At 36.1% G+C, this 16,697-nt stretch overlaps 1 long non-coding RNA gene across 1 annotated transcript; it reads right to left on the reverse strand.

Annotated features, from left to right (window-relative positions):
• Positions 1–2,286: 2,286 nt before the first annotated feature.
• LOC144450299 (uncharacterized) lies at positions 2,287–15,272 on the reverse strand. Its single transcript, XR_013482218.1, has 3 exons — positions 14,700–15,272; positions 7,060–7,256; positions 2,287–2,350 (listed from the first exon to the last, which is right to left on the reverse strand). It is a non-coding gene; the product is annotated as an uncharacterized LOC144450299 (long non-coding RNA).
• Positions 15,273–16,697: the final 1,425 nt, after the last annotated feature.

A 16,697-nucleotide genomic window follows, 5' to 3' on the forward strand; every position in this document is an offset into this window, starting at 1 on the left:
TGTCATGTAAATGATTGACTGTTTCACAATCAGTGCTTCACTTATATTGCACTTTCGGGCAAAAGTGAACTTGAAGGTTTCGTAATCATGGTAATCTTCATAGATAGTTTATAAAAGAAGTTAATCTAAAATGTTCCCTACTCGTCACTATGAACTTGTCAGAATTAATACACTTTCTATTTTGGACACTACAAATCACCACATCTCATCAATTTCCAGTTTCTATAAATACACTAGGTATGACCACCTAAAGTTCTCTAACATACCGGTGACTTTACTATACATGCAATATTAATGCCACTATACCAATGTTACAGGGCCATTTTTATGTGACATGGGAAACCCATTTAAAACTTACATTTACGTTAGCTATTCGAAGCTTGGAAATATTAGCTCAAAGGATATGAATAACCTAAGCATTTCCTTAATAGAAGCAAAAAACTGCAGATCTCCCAGGGGGAAACCCCCAAGGACTCCCTCACCCCCAGAGGTCACTCATGCATTCAACCAACAACCTTTTTACTGTCATAATGGTATTAAACTTTTCTTAAATATTTTCACCCAATTCTAATTTGAGATGATATTGTCTTTTAAAGATGTGAAATGTTTGCCAAGGTAGTCTAAAATTGTCTTAAACTCCAAATCTCCCCTACCAATGATAGTACCAGTAGATGTGCTGACCTTTACTACATGTATATAATGATGTCATTTAACTGTTTAAGAACATATTTTCAACCCTATGTAAGTTATAAATAATAGTTTCTGATACTTGATTGTGCTGTCTTGTAAAGCATGGATTGAGTTATTGCTTGAAAGGGTTTGAATAGCCTAAAATTGGCTTTAAGAATAACAATCCTCCAGGGCTTCTAGAGGGAGATCCCTTGGACCCCCCCCCCCCACATAAGGTGGACATATCCCAGTCTCAAGCTCTTCCCGACTTACTGTCAAGATGCTATCAAAGTATAAGTATTTCAACCCTGTGTAGTTGCTTTTTACATGTTGGTGCTGTCTTGTAAAGCTTGGAAATTATTGTCTGAAAGGGTCTGAATAGTCTCAAAATTGACTTTTCACAGTACAAAACCTCCAGGATTTCTAGGGGGAGACCCCTAGGACCCCTCCCCCACTACATGAGGTGTACACTGTAAATTTTGTATGGTAAGCATAAACATGGTCTATATTTTCATTCATTTGTGACTTTTCGTTTTTCAGTACTCTTGGCTTCTGTGCTTTCCCTTTTCAGACTACCCAGATTTAGGCATGTCGCCATCAACTAAAATTGTACAGCCCTAGAAGATCGCCTCTGTCTGGAACATGAGCGACTACTTTTAAATAAAAAAAACACATACATGCAGATGAATGTCTCTATCCTTTGATGAAAGGCTTGGCAACAATAAATGCTGAAAATGTTGACAAAAATAGATGAATTCAACAACATCTACAGCACAGAGGGCCACACATATGAGCGACCATATTCAATTTGAGTTTGCTCACTGTGAAGGGTCAGAATAATAGTGTCGCCAATTCATTTTGAAACTCTGAAATAATGGTCTTAAATGGTAGTCATTAAATTACCAAAATATGAGTGGTGGATTACTAACCTTCAGAAAAAGGAAACTCCAATGACAGGACTTGTCATGAGGTCGTGAATGCTCCCTGGAAGTACTCACAAGTGAACAGCAAACTTACACTAGTTACAGAGATACGCGCATGCGCACATGAACGATTTCAACTCTTGGTGGCGCTATGTGCCTAGAACATGTGTGTGTGCTTTCCTGGTGACTTTTGCGAACACTCACGCCGATTTTCGCACATATTATATTTTTGACAAAAAAGTAGGACCATCGCTGAGAACATTTCTAGGCACTTTTTATGCCTTTTTCAGCGTAATAGGAGGGCCAAAAGTGTGGAGCCCGAGTGCGTGGCTTCACAACATTTTGTGGCTTTACAGCGGTGGTGGTTTCGGGGGGTAATGGATTGACATTTGATAAAACACACACACACACACACACACACACACACACACACACACACACACACACACACACACACATGTTTCCATGATACTGTAAAACACATTGAACCTGTCAAAAAAAGGAAAATTGTCCTCACCCAATATCATTGGCATTTCTCAATTGAAATTGTTCACACACACACACACACACACACACACACACACACACACACACACACACACACACACAGATGTTTCTATGATACATACCGGTATAACACTGAACTGAAGTTCATCATATTTATTCAGAATGTAATGAAATGTTATACTCATGGCACAGATCAACAGGTTACACACATGGCACAATCAAAAGAGGTAAAATATCCTTCCCTTGTGTACCTAGTGACAATATACACATTAAAATTTCTCCCTATGGTCACTTTCACCATAAGGGGAAATATACATACACATGTACCTAGTGAAAATATACACATTAATATTTCTCCCCATGGTCACTTTCACCATAAGGGGAAATATACATACACATGTACCTAGTGAAAATATACACATTAATATTTCTCCCTATGGTCATTTAAACCATAAGGGGAAATATACATATACATGTACCTAGCGACAATATACACATTAAAATTTCTCCCTATGGTCACTTTCACTATAAGGGGAAATATACATATACATGTACCTAGTGAAAATATACACATTAAAATTTCTCCCTATGGTCATTTTAACCAAAAGGGGAAATATACATATACATGTACCTAGTGAAAATATACACATTAATATTTCTCCCTATGGTCACTTGTACTATAAGGGGAAATATACATATACATGTACCTAGTGAAAATATACACATTAATATTTCTCCCTATGGTCACTTGTACTATAAGGGGAAATATACATATACATGTACCTAGTGAAAATATACACATTAATATTTCTCCCTATGGGCACATGTACTATAAGGGGAAATATACATATACATGTACCTAGTGACAATATACACATTAATATTTCTCCCTATGGTCATTTAAACCATAAGGGGAAATATACATATACATGTACCTAGTGAGAATATACACATTAAAATATCTCCCTATGGTCACTTTCACTATAAGGGGAAATATACATATACATGTACCTAGTGACAATATACACATTAAAATTTCTCCCTATGGTCACTTGTACTATAAGGGGAAATATACATGTACCTAGTGACAATATACACATTTTAATATTTCTCCCTATGGTCATTTTAACCAAAAGGGGAAATATACATATACATGTACCTAGTGAAAATATACACATTAATATTTCTCCCTATGGTCATTTAAACCATAAGGGGAAATATACATATACATGTACCTAGTGACAATATACACATTAAAATTTCTCCCTATGGTCACTTTCACTATAAGGGGAAATATACATATACATGTACCTAGTGAAAATATACACATTAATATTTCTCCCTATGGTCATCTAAACCATAAGGGGAAATATACATATACATGTACCTAGTGAAAATATACACATTAATAGTTCTCCCTATGGTCACTTTCACTATAAGGGGAAATATACATATACATGTACCTAGTGAAAATATACACATTAATATTTCTCCCTATGGTCATTTTAACCAAAAGGGGAAATATACATATACATGTACCTAGTGAAAATATACACATTAATATTTCTCCCTATGGTCATCTAAACCATAAGGGGAAATATACATATACATGTACCTAGTGAAAATATACACATTAATAGTTCTCCCTATGGTCATTTAAACCATAAGGGGAAATATACATATACATGTACCTAGTGAAAATATACACATTAATATTTCTCCCTATGGTCATTTAAACCATAAGGGGAAATATACATATACATGTACCTAGTGAAAATATACACATTAATATTTCTCCCTATGGTCACTTTCACTATAAGGGGAAATATACATATACATGTACCTAGTGAAAATATACACATTAAAAGTTCACAGCAAGGTCAAAATGGCAGCTTCGAACGATGTCGTCTGCCAACCTCAAGAGAAGAGAGCAAGATTTTCATGAGGTATATTATAAAACACATATTGCCTGGCCTATATTTGGCCTATAGCACCCGTTTATTACCCCCTCGTGACTGTGAGTTACCAGAATTACATGCTATTTCCTGAGGCCGAAGGCCGAGGGAAATAGCATGTGATTCTGGTAACTCACAGTCCCCCGGGTGTAATAAACAGGTGCTATAGCCCTCATGGCCAGGCAATATGTGTTCAATATACATATACCTAGTGACAATATCCACATTAATATTTCCCTCTATGGTCACTTTCACCATAAGGGGAAATATACATACACATGTACCTAGTGAAAATATACACATTAATATTTCTCCCTATGGTCACTTTCACCATAAGGGGAAATATACATACACATGTACCTAGTGAAAATATACACATTAATATTTCTCCCTATGGTCATTTAAACCATAAGGGGAAATATACATATACATGTACCTAGCGACAATATACACATTAAAATTTCTCCCTATGGTCACTTTCACTATAAGGGGAAATATACATATACCTAGTGAAAATATACACATTAATATTTCTCCCTATGGTCATTTTAACCAAAAGGGGAAATATACATATACATGTACCTAGTGAAAATATACACATTAATATTTCTCCCTATGGGCACATGTACTATAAGGGGAAATATACATGTACATGTACCTAGTGACAATATACACATTAATATTTCTCCCTATGGTCATTTAAACCATAAGGGGAAATATACATATACATGTACCTAGTGAGAATATACACATTAAAATATCTCCCTATGGTCACTTTCACTATAAGGGGAAATATACATATACATGTACCTAGTGACAATATACACATTAAAATTTCTCCCTATGGTCACTTGTACTATAAGGGGAAATATACATGTACCTAGTGACAATATACACATTTTAATATTTCTCCCTATGGTCATTTTAACCAAAAGGGGAAATATACATATACATGTACCTAGTGAAAATATACACATTAATATTTCTCCCTATGGTCATTTAAACCATAAGGGGAAATATACATATACATGTACCTAGTGACAATATACACATTAAAATTTCTCCCTATGGTCACTTTCACTATAAGGGGAAATATACATATACATGTACCTAGTGAAAATATACACATTAATATTTCTCCCTATGGTCATCTAAACCATAAGGGGAAATATACATATACATGTACCTAGTGAAAATATACACATTAATAGTTCTCCCTATGGTCACTTTCACTATAAGGGGAAATATACATATACATGTACCTAGTGAAAATATACACATTAAAAGTTCACAGCAAGGTCAAAATGGCAGCTTCGAACGATGTCGTCTGCCAACCTCAAGAGAAGAGAGCAAGATTTTCATGAGGTATATTATAAATTATATTATACCAGTATATTGATGGTGGAAATCGAGGGATCTGATTGGTCTAGACATCGAACTAGCGCGTCTAAAACGAGTGATAATGCACTGCTGGTACGATAATGCACTGCTGGCACGCGTCCAAATTTTGTTCGTCTACGAGCGTTGAGTTGTAGTCCGCCGTGATACTGATAGTGAACTCTTCGAATTGTCAGAGGAGGATTTTCTCTCAATGAGACAATATTTTATGAGAAATTATGAAGGAAATTTCGAAAGTAACCCAGTCATCGCGTATTTGTTCAAATCATCGCCTACTACATGTACTGAGGTCAAGGCGCTAGGCATGCACGAGATCGGTCCCAGCGCGGCCTCGGCGCGGCTGGAGTGGAAACATTGGTGAGCTGTCCTGTCCTGTCATAAAAATGAAGCAAGTGAAAGAGGTTATACTGGCCGACTTACCATTAATCTAAATAGAAATTTGTCTGGGATCCTGTCCTAGAGTATCAGTCATCAATCCGAGAGGGAAATCCTCAAACCCGAAAATCTACTGACGTAACTTCCAGTAATAATGTAAATATCAACCTGTCTATCATTTCACCGAGTCGCGAATTCGGCCGGGAACGATCGAAGCACGCTGTATTCAATAAACCACTTCAAGTTTATACCTTGAGTCAGACAGGCTGTTTATTCATCACTGTGCACTTTTAATGAGCCGATCAATGTACAGATTATCCCGAGAAACGACGAGCAGATAAAATAAATCCAGTCGCTGCACGACGTTCACATTGAGGCCAAGATCAGCTGTCTTGAAAAACAGCGTTATTGTTATGCAAATTAGACACAGAGGCGCATATGAAACGAGAAAACGTTAGTTCTTATCTTGTTTCCGATATTTTCAATATACTGGTATAATATAATAGCGATAAACCACCCCTGGGGAAGGTATACCACTCGGTTTTGACCAGTGAACTCAATATATGCACTCGCTATCGCTCGTGCATATATTTCGTTCACTGGTCAAAACCTCTTGGTATACCATCCCCAGGGGGTGGTTTATTGCTTAAACACATATTGCCTGGCCTATATTTGGCCTATAGCACCCGTTTATTACCCCCTCGTGACTGTGAGTTACCAGAATTACATGCTATTTCCTGAGGCCGAAGGCCGAGGGAAATAGCATGTGATTCTGGTAACTCACAGTCCCCCGGGTGTAATAAACAGGTGCTATAGCCCTCATGGCCAGGCAATATGTGTTCAATATACATATACCTAGTGACAATATCCACATTAATATTTCCCTCTATGGTCACTTTCACCATAAGGGGAAATGATACATACATGTATACCTAGTGACAATATACACATTAAAATTTCTCCCTAAGGTCACTTTTACTATAAGGAGAAATATACATATACCTAGCGACAACATATACATATAAATTTCCTCCTATGGTCACATTTCCTGACTTGAGTTTGTGCTCATTGATTGCCAAAAGTTTTCACTCGTCACTATATTGGGAATAGAAATGATATGTTTATGGCAACTTAAACCTTTTTCTGCTATCAGAGGTAGTATATTACTCGATAGTGAGATATTTTCGGCTACCATTAATTTTGCTATTTAGGATACAGGAGATTGCACCAACCTGTTTTTGCTCCCATGGCAAATTCTTCACACCATAATCACAGAGAATTTCTTCTCCTTCTTCAATATCTTTAATTGTGAAGAGGCAAAGCACTGGTGATCCATCCAATTTAAGTAATTTCATTTTGGAATTTGGTACCCCATGATTTACCAAACGCCCCATACATGAGTTTGGTTCTTCTAGCTGTAGCATCGATACTGTAAAAAAGAACACATATATCAGATTCTCATCTTGCAACATGGTTTTTGTCAAGGGAAGTCATGTCTTACTAACTTACTCAAATTTCTGGATGAAACGACACAATATGTAGATGTTATATACTTAGACTTTGCAAAGGCTTTCAACAAAGTATCCCATGTCAGATTAATTAACAAAATGGAAAACCATGGTATAACTGGTCCTGTCCTTCAGTGGGTCAAGGCATGGCTAACTGATCGTCAGCGAGTTGTCATAAATGGAACTTCATCAGCATGGAAAGCAGTCATAAGGGACTGGTCAGTTTCTTCAGCCTGGGGGGGGGAGGGGGTGGATTGGGAGGGGGGTCGGTCACCCTGTTTTTGACTTTTTATACAATGGCGTACCATGTATAGCTTTGTCTGAAATGTGGTACATGTAAATATTTGTTCTTCTCCCTGTTTCTTACATAAATTCTTTAATATTAATTATTAATTATTAGTATTACCTAGCTACCACACTAGTTACAGAACATGTCAAATTGAACTTGAAGGTTTCGTAATGACCGATAATCTTCATAGATAGTTTATAAAAGAAGTTATTAGTTAATCTAAAATGTTCCCTACTCATCACTATGAACTTGTCAGAAGCACAGTCGCTTGTAAACTGTTATTCCTTTCCTAAATGGTGTTATTCTTGTCTATGACGGTCCTAATACAGAACAATGACATTATTATAGGGATTGGCGATATTCTTATAAAATTGGTAGCGATGTCATAAATACAACACAAGTTGGGAAACCAAGCTTGGCCAAGCCATTACCAAAACGGTGACATCCGATTTTCATCGATCCAAAAGTATTGCCAAAACACCAAATGTAACCAAAACATAACCACCCATGCCACACTTGCATATCACTGGACCAACCTGATCACTAATGTGCAACAACATCGATCTAAAATACGTTTACGATCGCGTTTCCGAAACAATACCCTCATAGTTGAAAAATACCGCGGAATCAGGTTGACCTGTCATGTTAATGAGGTGGTGCAACGTCACTACGTTAATATAGCATGATATATTCATTCATGATGAAGAGAACTATGGCTAAACATGTCTTACAGTGCGGTTTTTTTTGACGTGGGAGCGTGATATGGTAACTGTACTGTAATCAATAATGTGTCATCCACTATGTACCCGTGTTTGGCATGATGCAGTACTTTTCCAGACACAACAATGGCAACAAAAATGTGACATTTCTAAGTTTATACGTTGATTACAACATGACAGGACATACATTATCATATGCATCAAATTGAAAGCAATCAGACTACGCATTTTTTTTATTCATTACACATATACTCTTAATAAGCTACATTTCCAAACATTTGCAATGTCCCATATTTGTTCAATAACCACCATCTCCAATCCACCACAACAAAACACAAGAAAGACTACAAAAATAAGACATCTTTGATAGCAAGAGAGGGAGTGCCCCCTTCTCTTCAGTATCGACCTGAGAGGATGTCAGTAGAAGCTCCAGGGGTATTTTCCCTGAGGTTTCAGAGGTAATTTAATGAAGTATTATGTAAAGAAAATCAGTTTCTTTAATTTTCTATATACCTTTTTTGAAAGCTGTATTTTTTTCCATGTAGCCTCCCAAAAGATGGTGTTTGTGAATGCAGTATTACCAATAAAGATAAATATGTTTATTGTGTTAATGTAGCAGAGATAAATTGTGTTAGAATTCATAGTGGTTACTATAGTTGATGCAGCATTATAGAAACTTCTTTCATCTTTCCTTTCTTTTTCCTTTAGCAGGCTAACATTTTATCCATTTTTGGCAATCAATGAGCACAAACTCAAGTCAGGAAATGTGACCATGGGGGAAATTCATATGTATATATTTTCACTAGGTATATGTACAACTATGGAATGTAGAGAGTTGCGGTTGCTTGCATGAAGTGAGCTTCAAGCAAGGACAATTTAGGTAAAGACCAATCTGATTAAAATCCGATGTGGTGAAAGTGGCTAGATGTCCTTATTTACCTCTATTCATCGTGTTGTGACTTTGTTTTGTTCGCAGTGATTGAACAAAACAAACGTCACAACACGATGAATAGAGGTAAATAAGGACATCTAGCCGCTTTCACCACATCGGATTTTAATCAGATTGACCACACACGTTTGTACAGTCACACAATGTTTCGACCAGAATTGAAGTCATCTTCTTGCTAATCAGAGGATGTATGATCATAGCAAAGATGTCAGAATTACATGTACCAAGCGAAGACAACAGTACTTGATTTGGTATAGCATGTTTACAGGAGGCATCGTCTACCCTTGCAAGTCGATGGGAAAGCCAAAGTCAATTATTTACATGTCAGACAAACAGTTGAGTTTTAAATAATGATAAATCGATCACATGTCGAGTATTTTTTTTCAACTCTCCCAACTTTTGAGCGTAAATTTACATGAACTATTTTTCGAGGGATGACTTCATTTTGTAAAAGTAGTGCTACTTGTGCGCCTGTTGGATAACAAAATAAATCATTCGAAGTACATGAATAGATACAATAATAAAACCATTTCAATACTGATTTCAGTGATCAACAAATAACATGTTGTATGTAGCTTGAATTATAATAAGATGAAGTTGTTGTTGTTGTTGTTGTTGTTTACGAAATTGTATCTAATATTATACTTCATAATGGTATGAGCCTCTGGTATGAGCCACACTGCCCCAGTTGATCATTATCACATGCAGTGTCCTAATCAGTAAACAGAGTCGTTGGATGTTGGATCCCATGGTGTTTATACTTTGAAAAGTTACCGACACTGATTATATTGTTTGTCTTTGCTTGAAACTTGTCTCATTCTTCATTGCCACAAGCAAGCAACCTCAACGCTGTTATTTCCAGAGTATATTTCTCCTTATAGTACAAGTGACCATAGGGAGAAATTTTAATGTGTACATGTATATTGTCACTAGGTATAATATGTATATTTCCCCTTACAGTGAAAGTGACCATAGGGAGAAATTTTAATGTGTATATTGTCACTAGATATATGTATATTTCCCCTTATAGCAAAAGTGACCATAGGGAGAAATTCTTCTGACAAACCATAGGAATTATTCACAAAAGAGTATTGCAGCCTGCCAGCTGAAAATGCAAGACTATCTGCTGACTGGATCTATCTGATGTCAGCACACCATGATTTTTGTTTTCTTAATACTTTGCTGTGTACCAAAAATTATTTTAACATGACCCTTCCCCCATTCTCCATTTGTAAAAAGTAACCCTCCTCTTTGTCCTATTTTGTAAAACATGACAATTGCATATACTGAAGGTTAACCAATCTTCCCATTATATGTATACATACAAATTAAAAGATTTTGACTCTGTATTAGAAAGCAATATTTGTACATGTAAATTTACCTCCCGTTATTGGCAAGATATTTTGTTCCATTTTATATAAGAGACAGGATTTATGGTTAAATGAAAACGGTCCTATCATCGAACTACAATCAGCCTTTAAGAAATAGCGAAGTGCAATAGATAATATATTTATTCTTAATACTATTATTACAGATTATTTAGCTAAACCCAAAGGACGAATGTTTTGTGCGTAAGTCGATTTTGAAAAAGCCTTTGATAGGGTACAACACTATCTACTCTTCTATAAGTTATTCAAATCTGGTATGAAGGGAAATTACTTTCGTACTTTAATGTCAATGTATAGCAATGTTCAAGCTTGTGTTCGAACACCTCATGGTTTGACTAACTTCTTTCATTGTAATTGTGGCTTAAACAGGGGTCTGTTATATCCCCACTTTTATTTTGCTTTTTTGTAAATGACATCGAAAGAGAACTACAAACCGAAAAATCTGCCGGAGTCTATATTGCTGGCCTAAATTTGTGGCTATTACTATTTGTAGACGATCTGGTCTTAATGAGTGATACCGTCGTTGGGCTGCAAAGATTATTAAATAAATTGTCCATGTATTGTAAACGTTGGCTCCTAAATGTAAATCATGCCAAAACTAAAATTATTGTATTTAACAAGGTGGGATAATTAAGAAAACTGAGAAATGGTTCTTAGATGGGCACAAACTTGACGTTGTCCCTTTTTATAAATACCTCGGAATCATTATGTCGAGTAGCGGCAAATGGTATTTAGCTCAGAAAACCCTTGCACTTCAAGCCAGCAAAGCTATGTTTACTGTTCAAAACCAACTGGCTAAACTTGGAGACATACCAGTCAATGCCGCGCTTAAAGTTTTTGATGGAAAAATATCACAGATACTCAACTATGCAGCAGAGATTTGGGGTTTTCATAAAGAAACTGACATTGAACGTGTCCATAGTAAATTTCTACGTTACATATTGGGTTTAAATCGACATACGCCAAACTGTGCTTCCCTTCCTGAAACCGGTCGTTTACAATTAATTGTTACCAGAGTTAAATTTGAAACCAGACTGCATCCTGTCTCTATGCTATAAGTATCAGTACGGAACGGCTGAAAATGATGTAAATTGTTGGGCCCTTGACGTCAAACACTTGTTATGTTGTTTTGGTTTTAGTGAAGTATGGCAGACACAGGGTGTTGGAAATGAAAATAGTTTTATCAATATATTCAAGGACAGGTGCAAGGATATCAATAGTCAACTAATACACAGTGAAATGTTAGAAACCTCTAAACTAGACATGTATTGTAATTTCAAATCTTTATTGACCTATCATATGAGATTTACCTAGACGTAGTGGACAAAAAAGTGTTCCGCTATGCACTCTGTCGCCTTCGTACGTCATCTCATCAGCTACAAATTGAAAACTGTAGATGGGAAAGAACAAAACCCCCTAGAAGTGATCGAGTGTGTCCTTTCTGTCAAAATGGAACAATTGAAGATGAATATCATTTTTGTCTGGTCTGTCCTACATATGATGACATACAAAGGAAGTACATTCCAGATTATTTCTTCGACCCACCTGCTCTACAAAATGTATTTAAGTTCTTAATACTATTATCAACAAAACATGAACATTTAATTAGACAACTCTCATGTTATGTTCACTTTGCTTTTCAGAAAAGAGCTGAAATGATTGAAAAATCTGGATGACGGTAAACAACTGTACAACTTTTGGTTTATAAAGTTTTGTACATAAAGGCCGGTGGCCTAATATTATACGAATAAAACATTTATTCATTCATACAAATTAAAGGATTATGACTCTGTATTAGAAAGCAATATTTGTACATGTAAAGTGACAAACAGTGAAAGACTAGCTAGTTACCTTTCTCTTATAACCACACACAATCTAGTTAGTATCTAAAACATGCTTTCCATGTTGTGCATACTCTGCCTGATCTGGTCACTTGTAAAAGTTCCTGATATCATTGTCATCATCATCATCATCGTCATCACCTTCACCTTCAGTATTGCCATTATCAGTGTCACTCATCTGACTCACTGGTACTACTTAATTAAGTCAGTACAAGTCTCACTGTCCGTGTTCTCTATTACATTCAAAACTAAATCACCACCACCACCACCACCATCATCAGCATCTACATCAGTATATGGTATGTCTCAATACTTCTTTTGCTGGCACTCATTAGAAGTTGATGTTTGTGTTGGAGTTGGCATGGAGGTACCTTGTTAATATTGGCTTAACGCTCTGTGCATACTATTCCTTTTACCTCCATGGAGTTGGCAATCCAGTTATACCTTTGTTGTTGTTGTTATTTAATATTAACACGTGTTCTTCTGATGGCGAGCCCTGTGACCTGGCAAACTTATGCTGTTCACGAAGAATTCTGTCCAACTCTTCCTTCGAGTCTATTGTCTCACAGATACTATCAACTTTGTCATAACCAAGATATATCGGGACATCCATAACTTTATCTAAATTGTGCATTCGACGTTCGACATGTCGCGACACCATGTCTGATAGCAGGAGGGACGAAAAGCTTCAAAAGTTCAAGCGTCACTCGACTCTGAACTCCAGTATGGCACAAACAAATCACCAACAAACTAACAGAGTCAACAACAAAGGTCACTCTGCGAGCGATATTCTTATAAAATCGGTAGCGATGTCATTTCCACAGTCACACACACAACACAGTGTGTGACTGTGGAAATGACATCGCTACCGATTTTATAAGAATATCGCCAATCCCTATAATAACATCATTGTTCTGTATTAGGACCGTCATAGACAAGAATAAAACCATTTAGCGGTGAACGAACTTACGCATATCGTAAGTACAGTACTAGCAGTAGTAGTAAGAAAACCGTCTAGAAACGGGACAACTACCGATTACCAGATTTAACGATTTCGATATTACCGTATCACTTTCTTCTAACGATGTCTTTAGACCTTAAAAAGTACAAAGATTCCCCCCCCCCCCACATTTTGGAGAAAACTGATACTCAATCAATGAATTGTACGGTGTACGCCGGCGTACAGTTTGACGTTGTACTGAACGATAACAGCTGATAACAATTTGACGATTACCTATTGCGCTGACATTGATCATACCTAGTATTCAACCGAAATAGCTATAAACATCATTTGATTCAAAAATTAAACTAGAATTTTGAGGGAATGCTATTGATTTTCGAACAAATGCAAAATTCAACACCAAAATTTATTTACGGACGATACGATGGCGGCCAATGTACAACATATTATAATGTTGTTCAGGCCCCGGGGTCCAGACGATCGGGATTTCTTTTTTCAATCGTTCTCAAATCGAACAAGACTTTATTTCTGAGTGAAAAGTATTTTCGACTTACAGCTCATAAACAAATCCAGTGAAAAAATGTAAAAAACTTTATACTTTCAACAATTTTGTAAGTATACCGCGCAACTTAATTTTAAAACTTCGGACACCCGGCCCACCTGCCCCTTGCACTGTGCCCGCCATGTTGGATACGATACGAAACTCAGGTTTTAGACGCATCATAAATATATGTGACCGAAATAAAAGTTAAATTGTTTTAATCAAGATTAAATTATATTCATTGGGCTTTGAAGGAAAAAATGTCCAAGATGCAAGGCTTCAAAACAAAGATATGCTTTATAATGTACAACTACTAGTACAAGGGGGCATCCAGTTTACAAGTTTCATTTTGAAGCGACGGACATTTTCTCAATCGATCTAGAATTAAATAACTTCATTTCTGCCAGAATATTTTCGTCACACAGCCAAACCATATACTTTTGTTTTGATAGTATTGGGGTTTGTATTTCAAAAAGAGGTTACGAAATATTGGCTTTGAAACAGTAAAATACTACATTACGAAGAATGAGGCAGTGGTGTTCAACAATGTCCGACCGACTGCAGACATGATTTGACTTCTGACTGAATAATCTTTTTAGCTTAGAACTATCATAATAAACTATCAAATTTCTCCAAAAAAGGGGAATTATACTTACAATTTTGGAATGATACTTACTGAAAAAGTTCTTCACTCAATCACTGTGGTCAGCCGAGCTCTGCACTCCACCACGGACTGAATCTGACGCGACAACTGTAAGTCACGTGACAATTTACGTTCGATGTAGCAAACAGAAGTTTTCAGCGCATTGTCAAATATATAACTTCTGAGGAGCAATTTTAGAAGGGCCCAATCACTATATATTTTGGTTTTTGGGCGTAAAAATTAACAATAATCCTCGAGACTTGGCGAATATGTCCGTTTGAGTCTCGGTAACATGTATGTGGAGAGATAATACAGATATTATATGAAAATTAAGATTTAAATTTAAAAAAACCTCACTTCCCCCCATGGTTGACTTTTTATGCATCGAACATATAAACTGTCGATTTTGGAGTCCCTGATATCACCAATTTAAATCAGTTCCTGTGGTTGAAACCTGATATATGAGATTGTATTATCATTCCCTGTTGTGTCAATCTTTAACACTTCAAGAGGCACATCGGAAAGTATTGAATCATAATCTCAAAACGTTAAGGGGAAACAAAATTTTCTCCCTAAAGATGATTTCCCCCTATGGTAGATTTTTTCCGCATGTATATTCCCCCTAATCCTCAGATAGGTACATATATATATATATATATATATATATATATATATATATATATATATATATATATATATATATATATATATATATATATATATATATATATATATATAGTTTTGGTAGTACTGGAACTCTTTCTTGGGTGTAACTCGGAGTTTCACGCATATTGCGATCATCAGACACTCATATCACTACATACTACTGCATACTGGCTTTGTATTCATATCACTACATACTACTACATAATGGCTTTGTAATCATATCACTACATACTACTATACCGGCTTTGTATTCATAACACTACATACTACTACATACTGGCTTTGTATTCATATCACTACATACTACTACACACTGGCTTTATATTCATATCACTACATACTACTACATACTGGCTTTGTATTCATAGCACTTAGCACATACTACTACATACTGGCTTTGTATTCATAGCACTCCAGACTGGCTTTGTATTCATATCACTACATACTACTCCATATTGGCGTTGTAATCATATCACTGCATACTACTACACACTGGCTTTGTATTCATATCACTACATACTACTGCATACTGGTTTGTATTCATATCACTACATACTACTACATACTGTCTTTGTATTCATAGCACTACACACTACTGCACACTGGCTTTGTATTCATAGCACTACATACTACTACATACTGGCTTTGTATTCATATCACTACACACTACTTCATACTGGCTTTGTATTCATAGCACTACATACTACTACATACTGGCTTTGTATTCATATCACTACACACTACTGCACACTGGCTTTGTATTCATATCACTACATACTACTTCCTACTGGCTGTATATTCATAGCACTACATACTACTGCACACTGGCTTTGTATTCATAGCACTATATACTACTGCACACTGGCTTTATATTCATAGCACTACATACTACTACATACTGGCTTTGTATTCATATCACTACATACTACTACATACTGGCTTTGTATTCATATCACTACATACTACTACATACTGGCTTTGTATTCATAGCACTACACACTACTGCATACTGGCTTTGTATTCATATCACTACATACTACTACATAATGGCTTTGTATTCATAGCACTACTTACTACTACATACTGGCATTGTAATCATATCACTACATACTACTATACCGGCTTTGTATTCATAACACTACATACTACTACATACTGGCTTTGTATTCATATCACTACATACTACTACACACTGGCTTTATATTCATATCACTACATACTACTACATACTGGCTTTGTATTCATAGCACTTAGCACATACTACTACATACTGGCTTTGTATTCATAGCACTCCAGACTGGCTTTGTATTCATATCACTACATACTACTCCATATTGGCGTTGTAATCATATCACTGCATACTAC

The sequence above is a fragment of the Glandiceps talaboti genome, chromosome 19 (genome assembly GCF_964340395.1).
Source record: "Glandiceps talaboti chromosome 19, keGlaTala1.1, whole genome shotgun sequence".
Classification (NCBI taxonomy): Eukaryota; Metazoa; Hemichordata; class Enteropneusta; family Spengelidae; genus Glandiceps; species Glandiceps talaboti.